This window comes from Pan paniscus, chromosome Y, assembly GCF_029289425.2.
Source record: "Pan paniscus chromosome Y, NHGRI_mPanPan1-v2.0_pri, whole genome shotgun sequence".
Classification (NCBI taxonomy): domain Eukaryota; kingdom Metazoa; phylum Chordata; class Mammalia; order Primates; family Hominidae; genus Pan; species Pan paniscus.
Window position 1 is genome coordinate 17769919 of NC_073273.2, and position 16300 is coordinate 17786218.

The following is a 16300-nucleotide window of genomic DNA, read 5'->3' on the forward strand; positions in this document are numbered from 1 at the left end:
TGTGGACTGCTTTTGAAATTAAGGGAATGTTGGGATGGAGTTAGAAGCACCTTTTGTGTCATCTGTCTTTATTTATTTATTTATTTATTTTTGCAGGTGAAGTTGCTGGAACCCATTCTCCATTCAGCAGATTGTATCCTCACCCCATGTGACCTTATTGCTGCTCACACTCTATGTTCCAGGATAAAATCCCAAGAAGATGGAGAAGTGCCCCCCTCATGATGTGAAGCATGTGCGCAGCTGGGAACCAAATTCGAGGTTAATCCAAGTGGCCTTGCAGACAGATCTGCTAGTGTCTCTCCCTGCGTTGTCCTCAAGATGAAGGAAACACTGAGAGATACCTGGTTTTTGGTGTGGTGTGCTCGTCTTCTAGAAGAGTGTTTTTTTTTTCTGCAGGGGGAGGTGATTTTGGATGCTGGCAGGTCTTGGCCCACCTCCAAATTCACTGGGGATTCAGGATCTACAGAAAAATAACACGGAGCCATGCAGCCCAAGCATAGCCGCAGAGACAGGCCACCAAAAGTTAGTGAGGCTAAAAACAAGAAGCACTGAAGTGTGTTAGCCCCATTCCTTTAAGCAGACCCCACTTACAGGCACACACACACACACAATGCCACACACACTCGACGTCAAACACTCGCAACACACCCACGGAAACACACAGCATGGCAGATCCCGAGGTTGCATGGTTCTGCAGGAGGCCCCACCTGAGAGACAGCAACCCCAGGGAACACAGGCAGGCTGTACCTAGAAATCACATTGGCGTAAGTTTCAAAACCCATACAACCTCTAGGCTGGCCTGAGGAATTCTGCAGATCCTTTTGGATCCTTAGAGATTTTGCAGTTTATTTGTGGGGCTGTGGTTGATGTTTCTTCAGGCTGACTCCCATAAGCCCTCTGATCGTGGTTGACATTTCTTCAAGGCTGGCTCACATCTGCCCTCTCATAGGATCATGGGACTATCCTGTGGATCCCACAGAAAAGACAGGGGAGAGTCCACCGCCAATGCACCTCCGAGCAGGTCTCTTTCTCTGCCAAGCCGCAGGAACTTGTTGCTAGGCAACAGTGACATTATAAGGCTAGCCAGAACTCACCGTCAGGCCTGGTGCCCTGAAACTAGCACATGCACATTCTTGGGGCAGGTTCAAGCACCCAGCTGTCAGAGATGTCAGCCTGCCTAGGCAGAAGAAAATGCACAGGCAAAGCTGGCGTCATATCGGGAAAATGGCTACCTGTGAAAACCCACTGTGAGACCCTAAACATCTCGACCTTAGGGCCCCATGGGCAGCCTCCATGGTCTCGTCCCACTGGAGGAGTACACATTTCAATACTGTTAGGTAGTGGCTGGAAACTGCTCTTCTGACTCTATTCCTGAAAGAGAATGTGTGTGCAAGGACCAGATCCCACGGGGATCAGGATATAGTCTGTTGTGTTGTTCAGTGTTCTTTGGATGATAGAATCATATCTAAGACCGCAGAGGCAGGTGTCAGCAAAAGATGGCCAGGCCCTTAATCTCACGGCCTCCCTTCATCCTGGGCCTCACAGGGGCTCTCTCAGACAAGCAAGAACCACAAGAAAGGCAAGTCCACCTTGGAGACACGTTCTCACACTTTGAACTGGCCTCTCATGGGTGCCGATGAGGTTGAGACAGTGTCTCAGAGGCTGTCTGTGCAATTCCTTATACCCAGAGAGAAAAAAATCACTTGACAGCATTGTTGGGAAACCAGCCCCACACTGCCCAGCAGGTACCCCGAGTCCACCGAAGACAAAGGAATTAGAAAGAGACAGAATGAGAGTTTAAAAGGCAGGTCCAGGGGACCAGAGAATTGGAGTCTTGTTCATGGCCTGGAGCTCTCAGCCTCCACCCAATTTATTGGTTTACAAGCTTTTTGTTCATAGGGCAGATAGGAGGAGTAGAAAGGGATGAGGGGAAGGATTAATCAGTGAAGGAGAACTCGTGAGTCATTCAATAGGATGTATAGCAGTGGCGGTTTCTGTGAATTTCCTTGAGCAAAGGTGTGTGTCTAAACTACTTAATGTATTTAACTTATCGGGACTGAAATGGGTGGGAGTAGGTTTCAGGAGAAGCCAAGACATTTGATTAGACTCCACTGCTTCAAGGGAGTGTTATTTCCCTGAGCAAGCTGTGGCATACCGCTGAGCTGTTATGCTCTCCAGGCATAAGGGCATGAAGGCAATAAGGAGACTTTTCTCCTCAGACACCATCCATGGCTCCCCATGGGAGTCTCACACAGGGGAGACCAACTCATCTGGCATCCCAGAAACTCTCTTTTCCATATGTCCCACTTTTTTGTCCCCATTTTTTTTTAAATTAATAACCACCATTGCTATCATAGCTCATTCACGGTGTCTGTCTTCTCTCCCAAGGTGCTGTCCGCAACTGTAGACTAAAAAAAAAAAGAAAGCACAAACAGACACAAACCAAAATAATATTTGCAGTTGATGATCCACCTATGGTTTTAATTCACTTTAAAGGATTATTGTTAAAAAGGCCATCAGTGGCTCTAGCAAGAATATCAGCTCCAGGCAACAAGCTGAGACGAGCCTGAGATGCTGCAAAAAATTGTTTTTTCAGTTTAGCAGTATCTAATGTTAAATTATCTTCTCCTGGTAGGCGATGTCTAATCAACTCCCAGTGGTGTTCAGTGGTATTATAAGAGCTAGGAGGAAACAAAAATCAGAAGTATTCCAATCACTTTGCATTTGAATTCTCTGCTCCAAGCTCATAATCTGACCACCCATTCAAATTACTGTTTGATGAAGATCATTAATTTGATTTGCCAATTTTTGATCTATTTGGCTTTGGGAATTCCAAAGCTTGGAAAAATTTTTCTGTCAACTATCCACAGAGCTCACAGTTTGAATAGAAGAATGCAAAGCTACACCAGCAGCAGCAGCTATAGCTGTGACCGCTATAAGGCCCGTGATGACAGCTATTAAGGTAAATATGAATCTCTTTGGTCTATTAAGTATTTCTTTTAGTACTGCAGTGATAACATATATGGAGGAAGAGGCGTCCCAAGGTCTATTGAGGGAAACAGGTATCCAAACTCCTTCTCAGGCCCTAACCAGTAAAGTGCTGTTATCTTTATTAAAGGTAGAATTAATGCAGGTAAAAATATGACAGCTGAGGCATGATATGGTTTGAGAGTCAAGTAGGATATTAACTTTTCCTGCTGCTAACATAAAAGGAGGTTTAACACAACTCTGCAATGGGACTGTCTGATTAGAGATCATGGCTACAACAAATCAAAGTTTTTCACTATGAGTCTCTGTTTTATATTCTCCTTTCCAAATCCCAACTGGGGTTTGAGCCAACATTAATTTCCACAATTCTGGATGTTCTGGACTTATAATTGGATCAATCATTTTTGGCTTTGGAGGAGCCATACCATTCTCCTCCCACTTAATAGGGCAATTTGTTTCAATTCTTCTATATAATTTTAGTGCATTATCTGGGAAGTCGTTTGCAAAGGAGCCTCTCCAAAATCTTTGCTGTGTCCGGTACAATTTACGGCAAAGTGACCCCCAGGGGCCCAATCAGTGACGATTCCAATGGAATTATTTTGCAATGCTGCAGCGCTGTTTGCAATACAATCTTCCCAGGTTAGCACCTCTAGATTTTCAGACCATTTAGTGGCCTGCCTGGTGCAGGACTTCTTATTAGGTTTAAGTTTATTAATCTGATGATGTGTCATAACATAGCCATGCTCAAGGTATTTAATAGTGTCCAAAGACTGAAATGTTCTTCCACTGATTACATGAATAGAGGTCTTTCATCCATTATGTTCAGGGACATAAACCATCCAATGTTGTTTATCATAATTTAAACATCCTGCAGCTGGCCCCAGGCAGATGGGAGGAAAGTGATAACCAATGGAAACATTCATTAACATTCCTTCCTCCTCTGGATGAGTAGGACCTTGGTTATCTATTGGTCCAGGCATCCAGACACTATCATTAACATAACCTCCACTGGGGCATCTAAACTTGTAACAGGCCTAATCAGTGGTGGGAATGCAATGTAGGTCCAATAAGTGTAATTTTGATCTGCCCCACTGCAGGGAGACTCACCACCAAGGAGATTACCACCATCATAGCTACCATTAGATTACTGGTGGTCAGCAGCTTGTGCTGAGACCGCAGGTTCTCTTCTTCAGTGTGAGCTAGTCTCTTCATCTGCCCCCAGGTCGGTGGAGTTGCTTGGTAAGTTTTACTGGTTTCCATCTGCTCAACAGAGATGTTCATCTGAGCCATCTGATGAACTGGGGGTGTAGGGACTTTCTGAGGTCTTTTCCTCTTCCTCGAATTCTGGCTCCTGGCACAGCTTAAGATGTCTTGTGGGTACCCAGACAAGAAGTTGATTCTCTTCTGGTGAGATACAACCAAATCCTCAATCCCAACAAGACCCACTGGGGCCTTTTGTTTGGGCCAGTTTTGGGGCCATTGATAAATGCTATGATTGACACATCTGCTCCTGTATCGACCAGAGCCTCAAATTGTTTTCCTTTAATAGTGACCTACAAATAGGACTATTGTCAGAGACTTGATTTACCCAATAGGCAGCCTTGCCTGCTGAATTTGTGCTTCTACATCCTCCTTGTTTTCTGAGCTTTCTCCTATCTTAACATATGGTAAAAACAACAGCTGAGCTATTCTGTCACCTGGATTAGCACTCCAGGGAACAGTGGAGGAGATAACAATTTGAATTTCTCCCTGGCAATCAGAGCCCACTACCCCAGTATGTACTTGAATTCCCTTTAATTTTAAGCTGGACCTTCCAAGTATAAGTCCCACCATGTCCTTTGGCAATGGGCCGTAAACTCCCGTTGGGATCTTCCTGGGAGTCTCCCCAGGAATGAGGAATACAGCTTTTGTACAGCATGTATTTACTGCCCCACTTTTATCTGTGGAGGGGGACAATTGCTCTGCATTTGTGCAGGGATAGACTGGGCTGGGAATCCTCTGTTTGGGGTCAGGGATGACCCACCCTGAATTGGGAATGCCCTGTTTTGAATCAGGGCCTGGTCCTGAGTTTTGCCTTTTTTGGCTCTTTGTACACTCTCTTTTTGCATGTCCTATCTGTCCCCAATTATATCAAGATCCAGGGAACACTCATGTGTTTTTTGTTACCCTTAGTCCAGCCATTGCCTGAGAAAGGAGGCTGGCCTCATATAAGGGCTCCTCACTGCCATCACAGGCTGTAATATATTCACTTACAGTTTTTTCCTCATTTAGATCTGCCTTTACCTTAATAGATCTAATTTCTGCCTGACATTCTCTATTCACAGTTTCATAAGCAAGCAGCTGAATGATCACTTTCCTGGCACAAGAATTTGAAATAGTCTTTTGAGCAGCTTCTTGCAAATGGGGTGATAAAATCTGGATAAATCTCCCTTGGACCCTGTCAAACTGAGTTAAAAGAAGGATAAATAGTAACAGGGTCATGAATTTTTTTCCTGGTATCTTCAGCGTATAGTTCTGAGCTGATCAACAGACTCATCACCCATTACCATCTGTTGATTTACAGTACCCCATGCCTGTCCAATTCCAAGCAATTGATCAGATGTGATATTAATAGGAGGTTGGGCCTGAGCATTTCTCCCTGCCTGACTTGTTGCTTCATCTGTCCACCAGGTTTTAAATTGGAGAAATTGAGAGGGAGACAGGGTGGATGGAGCTAATGACTCCCAATCCATAGGTATTAAGGGCCTGTTATAAGCCACAAATTATAATGAAGAATGAACCTAAGAAAAATTTGGCCCATATTGTCCAATTGCTTGCTTAAAGTCTTTTTAATATTTTAAAAGGAAATGGCTCCCAGCAGGCCCGAGCATGTTCTCTGGGCTCCTCAGCTGGAGAAATAATTACCAGAAACTGCCAAGCATCCAAATCCCCCATTTCTTGTGCCTGTCAAATGGATGCCTGAATTGCCCCTGCACCATAATTTGTGTTTGGACTGGCTCACAGCATTTCTCTCCCATAATTAACAGGTGGACAAGCCTAGATCATTCCCTCACCGTAATTGGCTGTTGGGCTGTTGAAGCTTCCCTTTACCATAGTCAATGGTAGGCCGTGAAACAATGGGAGTGGCAAGCTGTGTCTCAGTCTCCCTTTCCAAAAATTCATAAGGCTGAGGTGGAGGTGGCTGTTCTGCACCTTCTTCTAAAGGGGCAGTAGGGGGAACTGTTTCTTTCATACGTTTTTGGAGGTTAGCCTATACACCTTCCCATTTCTCCCCCTTTTTTAAACTAGACTGTGATGGTTGACTGTGCTGATTATCAGACTCCTGATTATTAAACTTTTTTATGTCACCCTGAAACTTCTCCTCCTCCTTCTCAGTGTGGAAGGGCTCCAGTGCTGTTTTAATTGCTGACCACACAGACCAAGTGGAGAAGGGAGTATCGTGGCCCTCTTGTTGTGCTCCTTTTAAGTCTGGTCCGATCTTGTCCCAGTCTTTTACATTCATGGTTCTGTATTCCAGGAACCAAGGAGAATACTTTTCTATGAGATGGGAAAAAGATATGAGATTTTTGGTACTCATAATTACTCCTCTATGGCTCAATAACTGCTGCACCAGGCTTAAGTAATTAACAAACTTGTTTCCAGCCTGACCCATATTTTCCTGAGGTTGCCCTGGAATTCTCTGAGTGCCCCACTTACCTGTAGAGTATGAAGGGAAAAGGTACTCGGACATCCTTTGTCAGTCATCCTGCACTTTCTACGCTCTGGTGTTCCCTCACTGGATGATTTGTAGAGATATAGGGAGCACCGTGTTGGACACCAGATGTTGAGGAAACAAGCCCCACACCACTGGGCAGGTACCCCGTGTCCAGCGGAGACCATGGAATTAGAAAGAGGAAGATTGAGAGTTTAAAAAGCAGGTCCAGGGGACCAGAGAATTGGAGGCTTGCTCACGGACCCGAGCTCTCAACCTCCACCCAATTTATTGGTTTACAAGCTCTTTGTTCTTAGGTCAGATGGGAGGGGTAGGAAGGGATGAGGAAAATGATTAATCAGTGAAGCAGAACTCGTGAGTCGTTCAATAAGATGTATAGCAGTGGTGGTTTCTGTGAATTTCCTCTTGCAAAGGCATGTGTCTAAACTATGTAAGATTTTTAACAGCCAGGAGCAGTGGCTCATGCCTGTAATCCCAGCACTTTGGGAAGCAGAGGCGGGCAGATCATGAGATCAGGAGATCAAGACCACGGTGAAAACCTGTCTCTGCTAAAAATACAAACAATTAGCCAGGTGCAGCGGTGGGTGCCTGTAGTCCCAGCTACTCGGAATGCTGAGGCAGGAGAATGGTGTGAACATGGGAAGTGGAGCTTGTGGTGAGCCAAGATCACACCACTGCACTCCAGCCTGGGTGACAGAGGGAGACTCCATCTCAAAAAATTATAATAGAAATAATAAAAATAACTTTTCAGGACTGAAATGGGTGGGAGTGGGTTTCAGTAGAAGACAAGATGTTTGATTATACACCACTGCTTCAAGGGAGTGTTATTTCCCTGAGCAACCTGTAGCATGCCGCTGAGCTGTTATGCTCTTGAGCATAAAGACATGAAGACAATAAGGAGACTTTTCTCCTCAGAGGCCACCCATGGCTCCCATGGGTGTCTCACACAGGGGAGAAGAACTCATCTGGCATCCCAGAAACTCTCTTTCCCACAGAGAAAGGAGTGAAACAAGCTGCCTTGTTCTGGAGTCCTAGCAATGTTCAATGATTTCTGTCAGAGAACCCAAAAGCCTCCTGCAAAGTGCAAACAACCTCAGCCCCCATAAGGAGACCAATACCCACAACCTGGGTTGCAGCCAGCCTACCCAAAGTCCCTTGTCCTTCCTGAAATCCCTGGAGACCAATAAATCTGTGGTGAGAGGCAGCCCAACTCAGCAAAAGCCCAGTGAAAGACGCTTTCCACAATGAGGAAGGACATGGAGATGGAATGAAACAGAGTCTAGATTACCAGGCAAAAGCCAGAAATGGCTGCCTACTTCTCCACCTACAGGAATCATGCAGCCCTCTTGTAAAAGCTGGAGAGCAAGGGTCTCCTTGTTGGTGGCTGTAGCAGGAACTTATGGTTTTAAAATTATCACAGATGCCCAGTCATTAAAACATGACACTGTTTAGAAGGAAACACTCATGCAATGGATTCTTTGAGAGTCACCTTCCATGAAGAGGGAAGTGTTTAGTGAGGAAGACATTGAGCCAGACCCAGGAAACCCTAGGCTGATGAGGAACAGGTAAGTCAGAATAGGAAGAGGCAAGTGTGGAGGTTACATCCTATATCGTATCAATCTCTCTCACTCCCATTTGGCTTCTGGTATGAAAGCTCTCATATGGGGGTTTGCCAGGATGGCCCCAATTGGCAATCCAAGTCTCCAAATGTTCCTTGTACATTGGAGTACTCCCATTGTAGCAGCACAAGCCATGGACAAAACCCTTCAGACACTGGCTTAAAGAAAGAAGTGACTTTATTCGGCTGGGAGCATCAGCTGACTGTCTCAAAAACCAATTTCCCCAGAGAGAGATTTCTGCCATTTTTAAAGGCTTACAACTCTAAGAGGGTCCCTGGGAAGGGGTCGTCATTGATTGAGCAAGCATGGGGTATGTGGCTGGGGCTGCATGTATGGGTAATCAGGATAGAAGAGAACAAAACAGACGGTTTCATGATGTTTCCTCATACAGTGTCTGGAATCTATAGATAACACAAGCGGTTAGGTGAGGGGTTGATTTTTAACTGCCAGTCCTGGAGTGCCGTGCATGTTCTGCCTGGCAATTGAATTCATCTCTGCCTTTCTTTAGTTTTTGATTCCTTTTTCTTTTTTTTAAGGTATGGACAATAAGAGAGGTGATCTCCCTCCTTATTCCCCGCTTTGAGAATCTCACTTATTAGTGGGAGTTCTCACTCTCATCCTCCCTTCCTAGGTCTTCCTGCAAGACAGATCTATAGTAGTTCACGTAATATACAGGTGCTGAAGCATTTTGGTGGACCAAGCAGACATCCGACACTCACAACAATCCCACAGAATCACACAGCCAGACAGCTTCTGAGGCTGCATGGTTCTGCAGAAAGCCCCACCACAGAGAGAGCAACCACGGGGTACACAGGTGGTCTGTTCCTCGAAATCACATTGGAGCAAGTTTCTAAAGGACTCACTCCTACAACGTCTAGGCAGGCCTGACGCATCCTGCAGATACACTTGGATCCTTAGAAATTTCACTGTTTATTCCTGGGGCTTTGCTTGACTTTTCTTCAGGTTGGCTCACGTCTGCCCTCTCCTAGGATCATGGGACTATCCCGTGATCCCACAGAGAAAACAGCCAGAATCCACCACCTATGCACCTCCATGGAGGTCTCCTTCTCCACCAAGCCACAGGGACTTGCTGCTATGCAATGGTGGCATTCATTGTGATGCCAGACAGAGCTGACAGCTTAGGCCTGGTAGCCTGAGAAGAGCGCATGTGCATTCGCAAGGCAGGCACAGGCGCCCAAATATCAGATCTGTGAGCCTTCCTAAGCAGAGGAAAATGCTACAGGCAGAGCCAGCCTGGTATCTGGAGAAAGGCTTTCTGCGATAACGCACTGCGGGACCCTGTAAGTCTCAACCTCAGGGCTCCGTCGGGCCATTTTTGTGGCCTGGTCCAGCTGGAGGAGTTTCAAGACTGTGAGGTGATCGCTGGATGCTGCTCTTCTGACTCCATTCCCAAAAGAGGCTGTGTGCAAGGATTGGTTCCTATGGGGTTTGGAATACAGTCTGGTGAGTTGTTCAGGGGTCTTTGGCTGACAGAATCATACCTGAGACCACAGAGGCATTGTCAGCGAAAGTTGGCCACGCCCTTTACCTCATATCCTCCCTTCACTCTGAACCTTGCAAGGGCTCTCTGGGAAAGGCAGGGACCATGGCAAAGGAAAGTCCAAGGTGGAGCAGTGTTCTCACACCTCAAAGTGGGCACTCACAGGTGCAGATGAGGTTGAGACAGTGTCTCAGAGACCATTTCTTGCCGTTGCAAGCCTGAAAATGGTGTCCAGTAGTGTTGTTGAAAGTCAGTGTGGACCCACCATGACAGCAAAGAAATCAAAACTCACCTGACAGAAGGAGCTGACTTGTGCTGGAGTCCAAGCAGTGATCAAAGATTCCTGTCAGAGGACCCAAAGCCTCTTGCAAAGTGCAAACAAATTCAGTCCCCACAAAGAGACCAGGACCCACACCCTGGAGTGCAGCCAGCCTAACCGACTTCCCTTTTGCTCCCTGAAATCCCTGGCAGCCAAGAGATCTGTGGAGAGAGGCAGTTGCATCCAGCCACAGTCCAATGAAATACTTCCTCCACAATGAGAAAGGACATGCAGACACAATGAAACACAGCTTAGATTACCAAACAAAAGCCAGGCATGCCTGCCTGCTTCTCATCCTACAGGAATCATGCAGCCCTCCAACAGAAGTGGGAGAAAAAGAGTTTCCTTTATGGTATCTGTAATGCTGATTTATGGTTTTAAATGTATCAAAGGAGCCCAGTCATTAAAATGTGACAGTGTTTAGAAGGAAACATGCAAAGAATTCCAATGAGGGTCATTCTCCATGAATGGGGAAACATTTAGTGTGTAAGATCTTAGCCAGACCAAGGAAACCCTAGGCCAACAGGGAACATGGAAGACAGGAAAGGAAGAGGCCAGTATGGAGGCCACATCCCACCCAGCATCAATACATCCCACTCCCATTTGGCTACGGGAATCAAAGCCCTCAAATCAGGAGTTTGCCAGGATGGCCCCAGTTTGCACACCAAATGTTCCCTGCACATTGGAGTAGTCCCAGGTGAACACAGGGCCATGGTGCAGACTGCTGGTGCAATTAAGGGAATGCAGGGATGCATTTGGAAGCACTCTCTGTCTTCACCTTTTTTGCAGGTGAATTTGCAGGACCCCATCCACCCCTCACCAGATTGTATGCTCACCCCTATGTGAACTTATGGCTGCTCACACTCTCTGTTTCAGAATGAAATCCCAAGACAATGGAGGAGTGTCCCCTAATGACATTAAGCACGTGCTTGGCTGGGAACCGAATTGGAGGTAAATTCAAGGGGTCCTGTGGACAAGACTGCTAGTGTCCCTCCCTGGGTTGGCCACGGGACAATGAAACACTGGGAGATGTCACACTTCCTGGGTATGACGTGCCCCTCTTCTTTCCAGAAGAGTAACTTTTTTTTTTTCTTTTTTTTTCTTTTTTGCAGGGGGAGGTAATTTGGACTCTGGTGGGTCTCAGCCAGACTCCCAATTCACTGCGGATTCATGATCCACGGAAAAATAAAGAACACAGAGACCCACAGTCCAAGCAGAGCCACAGACACACAGGTGACCAGAATGTTGAGTTACTAAAAAAAAAAAAAAAGAAGCTCTGCAATGTGTTAGCCACACTACTATAAGCAGACTCCACTTACAGACATGCACACCCACACATACACCCACAAATACACAAAGCCACACATGCAAGCAGACATCCAACACTAGAAACACTCCAACAGAAACACAGCCCAGCAGCTTCTGAGGCTGAGTGGTTCTTCAGGAAGCCACACCTAGGAGAGAGCAACCCCAGGGTACACAGGCAGGCTGTATCTAGTAATCACTGTGGGATAAGTTTCAAAAATACTTACCCTTACAATGTCTAATTAGGCCTGAGGCATCCTGTAGATCCTTATGGATCCTTAGGGATTTTGAAGTTCATTCCTGGGGCTCTGCTTGATGTTTCTTCAGGCTGACTCACATCTACCCACTCCTAGATTCATGGGACTGTCCTGTGGATCTCTGAGACAAGACAGGCAAGATTCCACCACCAACACACCTCCAGGGAGTTCTCCTTCTCCGTCAAGCCACAGGGACTTGTCACTAGGCAATGGTGGCATTCACTGTGAAGCTAGCAATAGCTCCCTGCTCAGGTCTGGTGCTTTGAGGCTATCACAGGCACATTCATGAGGCAGGCTTGGGTGCCTGTCTGTCAAAACTGTCAGCCTGCCTAAGCAGACAAAAGTGGTACAGGCAGAGCTAGACTGGTATTGAGAAAAAGGCTGTCTGCAATAACCTACTGTGGGACCCTAAAAGTCTTGACCTTATTGACCCTCTGGGTCATCTCGCTGGTCAGGTCTCTGTGGAGAAGGAGGTATTTCAAGACTGTGAGGTGGTGGCTGGAGATGGCTCTTCTGTCTCCATTCCTGAAAGAGTCTGTGTGCAAGAATCAGGTCCGACGGGGATTGGAATAGAGTCTGGTGAGTAGTTGAGGGTTCTTTACGTGATGGAATCACACCTGAGACCTCAGAGAATAAAAATGGCTCATCACCTTACCTCACTGCCTCCCTTCATCCTTGGCCTCACAGGGCCTATCTGGGAAAGGCAGGAACCACGACATAGGCAAATGCAAGGTTGAGCAGTGTTCTCTCACCTCGATCTGGCCTCGCTTGTGGGCAGATGAGCTTGTGACAGTGTCTAAGAGGCCGTCTGTGGTGATGGCAAGCCTGAAAAAGGTGTCCAGTAATGCTATTGATGGGCAATGTGGACACCCCAGGAAAGCAAAGAAAAATCAATGCTCACCTATGAGAATGGGCTGCCTTGTGCTGGAGTCCAAGCAATGTTCAATGATTCTTGTCAGAGCACCAAAAGTCCTTCTGCAAAGTGCAAACATCCTCAGCCCCCAAAACGCAACCAGGACCCACAACCTGGAGTTCAGCCAGTCTATCTGAAGTCTCGTTTCCTCTCTGAAATCACTGGAAGCCAAAAGATCTGTGGCAAGAGGCAGTCCTATCCAGCAACAGCCCAACAAAGGAGCCCTGCAACAATGAGAAAGGATGTGCACATGAAATGAAACAGAGCCTAGATAACCAAGCAACAGTTAGACACTGTTGCCTACTTCTCATCCTAAAGGAATCATGCCACCCTACAATAGAAGTGGGAGATCAGTAGTTTCCCTGTTGGTGCTGTGTGGGAATTTACATTTTAAAACTATCGAAGCTGTCCAGCCATCTAAAACATGAGTGTTAAGAAGGAAACACTCATGCAATGAATTCCCACGAGGGTCATCCTTCTTGAACCGGGAAATGTTTTGTGTGGAAGATGGTGAACCAGACCAAGGAAACCCTAATTCGATGAGGAACACAAAGTCAGAAAATGAAGAGGCAAGTGTGGAGGCCACATCCCACCCACATCAATCCATCCCACTCCCATTTGGCCCTGGGTATGAAAACCCTCAAAGTGCAAAGCCCCAGTTTGCACTCCATATGTTAATGGCAGGTTGGAGAATTCCCACTTGAACACGGGGCCGTGGTGTGGGCTGCTTGTGCAATCAACGGAATGTGGGGATGCAGGTGGAAGCAACTTCTGTGTCATCTGTCTTCACCTTTTTTTCAGGTGCAGGTGTGGGACACAATCCACACCTCACCAGATTGTATCCTTTTCCCTATCGGACCTTATTGCTGCTCACACTGTCTGTCCCAGAATGAAATCCCAAGATGATGAAGTAGTGCCCCCTCATGACGTTAAGCACCTGCCTGGCTGGTCTGACATATTGATTAATCATACTTATAATTGTTTACATTCATTGTTAAACACAATGTTTCATTTTTCTTCCTTATTCTCCACCATTTATTTTCTTCTCATATTAGTTACACTTTGTAACTTATTTAGTTAAATATATACAATGAAGTAACACTGCAGTATTGCAGAAAACATACTGCACTGGAAACAGATTCATATTGAAACAGGAAAATGTTCCTTATCCCCCATTACTGGGCAAGAAATGAGGACAGGTTTTGGGTCTCCGACCCCAGGCAGCATCCAGGGGTGAATTTTTACAGCTCCTGAATCCCCATTGGGCATATGTTACATGGTGTTAATTTAGTTTATCCTAGGTCAGTGAGCACAGTCCTGAGGGTGGATCCCTAGCCAAGAACCACACCCTCCTCTACCAGACACTTCCCTGCCCCCCTTCCATATCAATAGTTTCTAAATTTAAAACTCCAAAAGTAGTACCCAAATCCTTTAGGGAAGACAATTGGAGAAGACGGCATTAGAAGAACCAGTCTAGGATTAGGATCACTGCATAGAAGATGGAAACACAGAGAGCATGTCCTGTAGGCCGTGGAATCACCGTGGAAACATATCTCTTACTGAGAAGGAAAGGGAAACAAACTGGCTTCTCTCATCTTGTTCTCTAATCTCTGCAGTGTCACCCATTAACTGAACTAAAATAGAAAGTCAATTTTATGTGAGCCTAGGAACCGTGCTTCTCAGGGGCCAGGCCTCTCTATAAGAGAATAGTGCCAGGGAGAGGTGAGTGATGTTATCTGTGGGCATACAAACCCAGGACCTCAAACAAAGGAGTATCAGAGACAAATATAGTATGAAGAGATTAAGAGAGAAGTAATATCAGGAACAATTCATGCATGATATTTGTGAAAAGACCAAAAAATAAAACAGAGCTTATGAGGTAGTAGACATAATAAGAACATAAAGAAAAGCAGGCAAAATTGTAAAGTCCAGGGTATTTAACTTTCCTTTATAGGATTTTGAAAATCCCTTCCAGAATCGTTTTCCCAATAGCTTCCTTTCATGGATTCATTCAAGAAATATTTAGTGAGCTAGCATGGTCTAAGAATTGGTCAGATGGCATCATATGCATTGTTAGTACTTCTTTCATTGACAAAAAGAATGTTTCTTTTTTTCTACAATGTTTTTCTCCCAAACATTCTTCATACAAATTCGAATCCTTACTGATCCAGTCAATTGTTCCTGCCCTAAGAATGTTCCCCAAACCGCTGCAAACCCCGTTAAGAACTTCATTCCTCTCCAAGTTACTAAATTGTGTCTATTTTAACACTTGTCAGAGTACATTGCAATTATCTCTGTTCTCTTTATTCTCCAATTAAACTATGACTATTTTGAAGGAAATATCTATAAACACAATAGCTTGTCATTTGTCAATACTTATTGTACCAAAGGTTATTAGATATTAACATATAATATTCTAATATAATTATCCTAATTTTTGGAAAACAATACAAACAATGTTCACTGCCCATTCCTCATGAACTGCTCAACTTTAAACAACGTCTATGCTTTGGAACAATTATACAAACTTCCAAAGAACACCTGAAAGTGTTTTTATTTTGTTTGACTTTGTTTTGTTATATTGAATTATTTTGTAGAAACAAAGTCTTGCCCCATGGCCCAGGCTGAAATGCAGTGTGCAATCACAGCTCACTGGAACTTTGAACTCCGGAGTAAATAGAAAAACAGGTGTGTGCCATCATGCCCAATTTAATTAATTAATTAATTAGTTACCTTTGTAGAGATTGGTCTTGCTATGTTGCCTGTGCTAGTCTCCAACTCTGGGTTTGAAGCAATTCTCCCTTCTCAGCCTCCCAAAGAGCTGTGATTCCAGGCATGAACCACCAGATCTCAAAGAGGAAATTTTAGATTTTAGAATATTGCAATATGTTAGACTTCATTTCTTCTTTCAATTTTGCATTTGCAGTGGCACTTAAGAAGAATTATTTCTTATGGTGAGAGTGTGATTTCTCATATTTGGTCAACAAATTTTGAAATCTTTGTTTACTTAAACCCTAATAACTGGTAGTCAAGTCAGCTGAAAGTCAAGTACATGTCAAGTACATGGGTGTTTTTGTGTTGAGGTTTTGAAGGCAAATGTAGAGAGATATTAAGAACCAAAGACATTATATATATATATATATATATATATATATATATATATATGCTAAAGTTTCATCCTTGCAGGTGAGGCATCATACACGGCAAGGATAGTTTTTATAAAATACCATGAAATACATAATTTAGTAAACAATTCAGCACTTGAAATTTCCCAACTTTGTTTTCACCAGGAGTTAATGATGTATGGCACTTCTAGTAAGTAAATTAATGTTTGAACTGCTGTTATTTAAGTCATTGCTCAGCTAATCATTTATCAAAGATTTTTACTTGTGCAATATCATAAATGCTGGACATTAAAAATTAATCACTAGGGTTTATGTATCTAAGAGCTACCATCTAATGTGATATTCTTCACTAAGTTGACAACAATAATTATGCAGAAAAATAGTCATTCCCATAGCGTGAGCCATTACAGCAATTTCCACTGGAGGATTTCACAGTCAGAGTCCAGATCTAGGCAACAGTGATTAATATAAAGGTTTTTTATGAGAAGAGATTTTGATATATCTAGCTGTCTTTAGATGTCAGTGCCTTGAATAGACGGTTTGGTATTAATAAGAAAGGGT